At 42.1% G+C, this 7552-nt stretch overlaps 1 pseudogene; it reads left to right on the top strand.

The window, feature by feature from the left end:
• The first annotated feature begins 2767 nt into the window (after positions 1 to 2767).
• On the top strand, positions 2768 to 2921 carry LOC115871162 (annotated as a pseudogene).
• The last annotated feature ends 4631 nt before the right edge of the window (positions 2922 to 7552 follow it).

The raw sequence follows: 7552 nt of genomic DNA, 5'->3' as shown, positions 1-7552 counted from the left end.
GCCCTGGCTTCCCTGTGTTTCCAGTTCCTATCTGTACCAGTGTCCACCGTCTGGTCTAGCCAGACTTGCAAGGTAGAATTGGCATCTTTTAGCTGAATAGCTGGGAGCCAGGCACCTGGAGGAGACGGCTTTATGTTAACATCTTACGGGAAGGCAGTTTCTATCTGGAGAATGTGTGTCTGGCGTTATCGCTATCCCAGAACTGTGGAGGTCTTCCTCTTACCACTGGAGCTGGTCTTCCAAACGCTGTGGGCACAAGTGTAGAGATTAGGGCACTGCCGCTTGCACCCAGGTTCTCCATTTCCCACCCCTCATCATCGCTGTTACGCTTGAGCCCGCTGTTGCAGTCACTGTGTCAATTCATCTTGTCAAGAGTCTTCCTCTTTTTTGCTGTCCCTCTACTTTACCAAGCACGACATCTTTCTCCAGGGACTGGTCTCTCTTGGTAACATGTCCAAAGCAAGGGAAACGAAGTCTTGTCATCCTCTCTTCTAAGGAACATTCTGGCCATACTTCTCCCAAGAGAGATATGTTTGTTCTTTTAGAAATCTACGCTACTTTCAATATTCTTCACTAGCACTATAAAGGTTTACTGTCTCAGAAATCCGCAGGTGTAGTTCTACTCTGTCCTATAAGGTCGCTATGAGTCTGACTCAACACCGGGGCAGGGAGTTTGGGGTTTTGACATATACAGGGTCAGGAAATGCTTGTTGTTTCAGCTTTATTCCACTTTCCATCCTTAACTCTGTCTCCAGCTTCTAGTCAACATCAAGTTCTGAACAAAGCAATTCCAGCCTTACTGTCATTATTCTAGGTCATGTCATCATTTTCTTCCCACTAGGTGACTTCAATAGCTTAAATCTTCACTTTGCCTCAACTCTTATGTCTCTCACTCCATTTAAAAAGGCGGGGGGAGCATTCTAAAATAATTTCAACATTATTTCCTCCAGTTAAAAAAGAAGACCATCAAGAAATTGCATTGACACTAGCTACAACACTGGGATCAAACATAACAACCATTGTGAGGATGGCAGAGGACTAGGTAGTGTTTCATTCTGTTGTGCATAGCGTCTCTAAGTCAAAACTGACTTGACAGTCCCTAAGAACAATAATACTGCTATTCAATAGCTCCCCACTTCGTTTATGTTAAAATCCATTGCTGACACAACAAGTAAGACATTTTTTGGATCTGCGTGCTGCCTATTAGTCTTTTCTTATCATCATGACTTCCTCCATCTTTCTTGAATTCTATATTGAAACCATACTAGGCTACCCGTAGTCTTTCTAGCATCATTCTCTCTACTCAGCAAACTCTCTATTCATAATGCTGCTCCTCCAGTCTACAATACCATCCCCAATTTCAACCATCTCATTGCTGTTCTCTCCTGTAGAACTCAGACTGTCTTGCCTCAATCTATCCAATGGTGGTTACTGTGCTCCCTCTTCCTAGTCTCAAGAGTATTCATGTAGGTAACTATCCATGACAGTTTTGGACACTGTATCGTTGTTGTTGTTGTTAGGTGCCATTGAGTCATTCCCAATTCACAGTAACTCTACGTATGATAGAATGAAACACTGCCTGGGACAGTGCCATGCTCACAATTGATGTGACTGAATCCATTGTTGCAGCTTAATTAACTGTGTTGTCAAGGGTCTTTTTTGCTGCCTCTCTATTTTACCAATTTTTAAACAATTTTTATCATTTATTGGGGGCTCGTATAGCTTTTATCACAATCCATCTGTCCATCCATTGTGTCAAGCACATTTGTACATATGTTGCCATCATCATTTTATTAGGGGTTCATACAACTCTTATCACAATCCATACGTACATCAATTGTGTAAAGCGCATTTGTATATTCACTGCCCTCATCATTCTCAAAACATTTCCTCTCCACTTAAGCCCCCCGGCATTAGGTCCTCATTTTTCCCCTCCCTCTCCGCTCCCCCCTCCCTCATGAGCCCTTGATAATTTATAAATTATTGTTTTGTCGTATCTTGCCCTGTCCGACGTCTCCCTTCACCCACTTTTCTGTTGTCCGCCCCCAGGGAGGAGGTCATATATAGTTCCTTGTATTCGGTTCCCTCTTTCCAACCCACTCTCCCTCTACCCTCCCAATATCGCCACTCACACCACTGGTCCTGTAGGGCTCATCCGCTCTGGATTTTCTGAGACTGATCTCTCCTGATGCCCCAAATACATGAGACCAAGTCTCGCCACCCTTATTTCTAAGAAGCATTCTGTCTGTACTTCTTCAAGAGAGATTTGTTTGTTCTTTTGGAATCCATGGCACTTTCAATGTTCTCCACCAGCATCATATTTCGAATGCATTGATTCTTATCTAGTCTTCTTTACATACAGCTTTCATATGCATATGAGGTGATGAAAAATACCCTGCCTTGGGACCGAAGCACCTTAGTCCTCCAACTAATATCCTTGCTTTTCAAAACTTTAAAGAGGTCTTGTGCACCACATTTACCCAATGTTTGCATCATTTGATCTCGTGATTGCTGTGGGAATTAGCATTAAGTGTGGGTCCACGCAAGAAAAAAATCCATTACAACTTCAATCTTTTTTCTATTTCTCATGATATTACTTACCTATTGGTCCAGTTGCAAGGATTTATGTTTTCTTTAGTTAAGTTGTAATCCATATTGAAGACTGCAATCCTTAAACTTCATTAACAAGGGCTTCAAGTCCTCTTCAATTTCAACAAGCAAGGTTATGTTATCAATCTATTGCAGGTGGTTCATAAGCCTTCCTCCCATACTTACCTGGCAGGGGAGATACCATGATCACGAAGGTGGTTTTCCCAGGGCGGGGCTTATCCATAACATTCCGGACGTGCTGACCCCTGTGATTTCCCCAACTCGACTCCCTAATTTGTGGTAGTGGGGGACTGCGTTCGTGCTCTCCCCTGTAAAAAAAGCTTTCCTCCCATCTAGATGCTGCCTTTTTCAGATAAACCAGCTTCTTTGTTGATTTGCTCAGCATACAGATGGAAAAAGTATGGTGAGAAGATACAACCATGACACACACCTTTCCTGATTTTAAACCGTTAAGTATTCCCTTGTTCTGTTGATACAACTGACTCCTGATCCATGTACTAGTTCTGCAGGCACACAATGAAGTTTGGGAATTTCCATTCTTCTGAAGGCTATCCATAGTTTGTTAGGATCCACACAGGCGAATGTCTTTGCATACTCAATGAAACAAACGTCTTTCTGGTATTCTTGGCGTTCAGCCAAGAACTATAGGCCAGCAGCAATGATATCTTTTGTTCCATGTCTTCTGAATCCATCCTGAACCTCTGGTAGCTCCATGTCCATATACTGTCGTAATTGTTACTGAATGGCCTTCAGCAAAATTTTACTGGCATGCGATATAATTGATATTGTTCTACAACTCGCACTTCTGTTGGGTTATCTTTCTTTGGATTGGGTACAAATATGGATTTCTTCCAGTCAGTTGGCTAAGGAACTGTCTTCCAAATTTCCTGGTATAGATGACTAAGTGTTTTCAATGCTTTAGCAGCTTGTTGAAACATTCCAATTGGTATTCAGTCAATTTTAGGAGTCTTGTTTTTGGCTAACACCTTCAATGTAGCTCAGATTCTTTTTTCACATCCATTGATCCTGTACTATAATTGGCTCCTTGCTAATTTGTCACTCCCTGGTAGATTGCAAGCTCCTTGGGGCCAATGAATGTGCCCTATTTATTACTGAACCCTGAGTAGCTGAAAGCCAACTCAATGGATACATTTAAATGTTTTCTCCTATTCCAGGTTAGCAGTGAGGTATTTCATGTGTAAGATTAAAAACTCTCCTGGATGCCAGTTCGGTCTCATCTCCTAATCCAGAACTCTGTGTCAGTCCAAATACTTAGGTATATTTGTATATCTTTCTAGGTCTTTTTTATATACACATATAAAATGTGTATATTTTTAGGAAATAAAATATGGTCTTATTTTAGGAAAACATATGGGTTTTTTTATGGTTTGTTTTTTTAATGTTGTAAGCTCATACTATAATTGTAATATCACTTCATTACATTTTGGAGGTCCACATTTTAGATGCCTATACATAAATAAAACAAATTTTAAATTCATGCCCACATTTCGGGCATTAAACAGAGTCTCATTGAAAGAGCTCAAGAGATTTTAGTGCAGACTCTACTCACAAAGGAGAGTAGGCAGGGAACTAGCAAGGGAAACTAAAACACCCAGACAGTAGCAACAGGGCAACCAGTAATAGTTTCAGCTCACAGAGAACACCCCAAACCCAAACCTACTGCCATTGAATCAATTTCAACCTATTTTAACTCTATAGGACAGGATAGAACTGTTAAGGGTCTCTGAGACTGTATATCTTTATGGGAGCCTCATCTTTCTTCTGGGGAGTGGCTGGGGAATTTGAACCACTGACCTTGCTGTTTACTATCTCCATGCTAATCCCATACACCACCAGGGCACCTTTGAAGGGAACAGAGGTAGTAAGAATGTTGCCTGAGCCCTGTGAGCGCTATCCAAAGAAATACATCCATGGACAGAAAAGAGATATCAAGCAGGGCGAGAACAGATGAGAAATTGTCCTACTTGTCTCGATTCTTATTCTCCAGTCTTCTGCTAGTGCCTCCTGCTGGTTTATCTAATGCACAGCTGGGTATTTATGGAGCCCAGGCAAGTTAAGCTGTAGGAATCATCCTATCAAGGGGCAGTGAAAGGCAGAGGAAGGTAAAGAATGTCTATAGGGGTGGTGACAAATGGAGAATAATGGGATTTATATCCTATTCATTTTATTACTGCAGACTGTTCATATCCCCCAGATTGAACTCATTTCCACCAAGTAGATTCTGATACATTTTGCATAGGATTGAATAGAACTGCTCCAAAAAGCTCCCAAGGCTATAATGTTTTTGGAAGCCACTGTCACATCTTTGTCCCGGGGAGGTGGGTTCGAACTTGACCTTTCTGCTAGCAGTGGAGCAATTTAACCATTGTTCTACCAGGGCTCCTTATAAATGTGTATTTCATAAGCTTTTTAACTCCTGACACACATTTAGGTTATAAATATTCCCTCTATAGCTATTCTTTTGTATCTCCTGGCGACATTGATGATTGTTTCTTTAGAACAGATGTTGAAACTGCAGGCCCATATGAATTGTCCATCTTAGGTTCTGTCTGTCATTTTGGTTTAACAAAGTCACTGTACTAATTAGTCTCCAGCCATCGGTATGTAAGAACACCTGTGTCCCCATACAGGTGCCAAGATTTGAGACCAAAGATTTCAGGGTATTACTTAGATATTTGATCTTGGAACTCTTTTCCTCCTGAAATTCTAGTAACATTTTGATTTCATTTTGGGATACATTGATCTACTAAATGTAGATCATCCACTTAATAGTGTGGCCTTGGTCAAGTTGCTTAGCTTGTGGACTTCCCCTCCCCCCCAAGAATTACTACTATATAATTTGCAGGGTCGTTAAGAGGGTTAAATGTCTTTAGGACTGAAAAACTCAGAAGAAACACAGAAAGTGATAGATTGAAAAGGGGAAGAGGCTCTAACCAGATTTTTTATAATAATTAAATCTGCTTTAACCAGATTTTTTATAATAATTTTTTTGATGTTGCTCAAACTTTTTCTTTCTTCTTCTTCATTTTTTGTTTTTATTAAATATCGTCCTAAGGACAGAGGAAGGTCAGATTTCCATTGGGAGGGATCTGGATCAACATGATAGGGAAGTAAATTTATTTTTGAAAAAAAAATCATATAAAAATAATGTTGTGAGGAATTAATTATTATGCTTCTTTTGATATAAATTGTTTTAAATAATCAGTTTGGTTTTAATTTAAAATATCATGCCAGGTGTCATGTGAAGCATGTAGTAGAGAGGGCCAGGAAGAGACGAGAGATACTAAGTCTAAGGCAGCATGGTGGAGGGTCTGGGAAGCAGAGGTAGCAGAAGCAGGTAGATTTCGAGGATGAGACAGGGTTGGTATTGGATTGGATGTGGGGACATGAGGAAAAGGAAGGGATCAAGGATGTCAGGGCAACCAGGATATGGGTAAATGAGCCAGTGCTAGTACCATTTACTAAAATGGGGAAGATTTGGAAGGTAAAGCTTCTTAGTGGACACATTAATTGTTAAAGGGCTGTTTTAATACCCGCAATGGTTTCTCAAATGAATTGATAATTGCATGAGTATAGAATGAATCATTATTCCAGTGGGTTTTAAGCTTTGTCAAACATTAAAAGCACTGGGAGGATTTGTGAAAGACAAGTTGCTAGGCCCCACCTCCAGAATTTCAGAGATCTGGAAAATATGCTGTTAAGAATGCCCTGAAGGTAACTTCTGACCATCTCTGATTTCACAAGGGGGAAGAAGAAGCTTGCTCAACATCAGCCCAAGGTGAGTTCCTGTGAATCAAAGGTCAGATATGCCTTCACCTTCCCACCTTCTTTACGAATGCTGACAGCAACCAGCTCCCAAACACTATGCTGTTCTGCTGGGTCTGAAAATTCATTGCCATGACCACACACAACTCACGGACAACACTCCTGATTATGGATTTATCGGGACAGTTAACAGGCTACAATTCAAGATCAGACATGCTCAGGATACTGATTTTTCCAATCAGGAGTGCCTCTTCTCAGCCATGTCCACAGACATGCCTCTCTCATGTCCTTGTCCTCACATCCACGTGGCTCCTTCCCTCTACAGAGGAGCCACCGCACGCTTTAGTGCTTCCGTTCTTCTGATCAATGGCCAGAGGGCAGTCCACTCTGCCCAAAATGTCCATCTCAACAGCTTCAACTCTCGATGTGTGGGTCAGCACACCTCACTCCTTAGATTAAGTGATTGGAGGCACCACACTGCAAGACAGCCTCCTGCCCCAAGGCACTCTGTTTTATCTGCTCCAGGGGCCCAGGCGTCTCTGTCTGGTGCTCTTGGCGTTGCTGTCTCTGCTGCTACTGCTCCTCCACAATGTGCTTGGTTCGCTGTCCCCTGTCTCCTGGAGGGTCATACGGGGAGCTTATATTAGTGAGATCCGTGGTCACTGCTTCAGAGATGGCTCATTTTAAACGCAATAGTGTGGCAAAATCGACCAATCCCATGTTAGATTTCCATATGCCAGTCATTGGTGGGAACTACAAAGACGATGGGTAGAATATCAAATAAGTAACTGTACTGAGAGGTCAACACTGAGACACAGACCGGAGATAGGATTGAGACAAAGAACGTGAGGGTAAGAGCAGTTTTATTAGGGAAAGAGTTCCTGGGAGGGAAGGGAGAGCGGAGAGAGGGACAGGAGCATCTTGAGCTCCTGGGCGGTTCTGAGACCCAACGAGTTGGGTCAGGGAAATCGCAGCTTGTTAGTGAGGCAGTGGGAGATATATAGGACTCAAGCTGGGGAGCTATATGTTGACAACAAGAAGGGAGATTTTTTGCTTGCAGCTGCAGGACCTTGAGTCAGGATGCGATCCGTGGGAAGTGCCTTTGTTGTTTGCCAACCTACTCCCTGGAGTGCTGGGACAGGGGCTGCACAACCTG

The sequence above is a fragment of the Echinops telfairi genome, unplaced genomic scaffold (assembly GCF_000313985.2).
Source record: "Echinops telfairi isolate 266 unplaced genomic scaffold, ASM31398v2 ScPeMD7_3533;HRSCAF=4204_0, whole genome shotgun sequence".
Classification (NCBI taxonomy): Eukaryota; Metazoa; Chordata; class Mammalia; order Afrosoricida; family Tenrecidae; genus Echinops; species Echinops telfairi.
The sequence above is the reverse complement of the archived record's forward strand: the minus strand, read 5'-3'. Positions and strand labels throughout refer to the sequence as shown.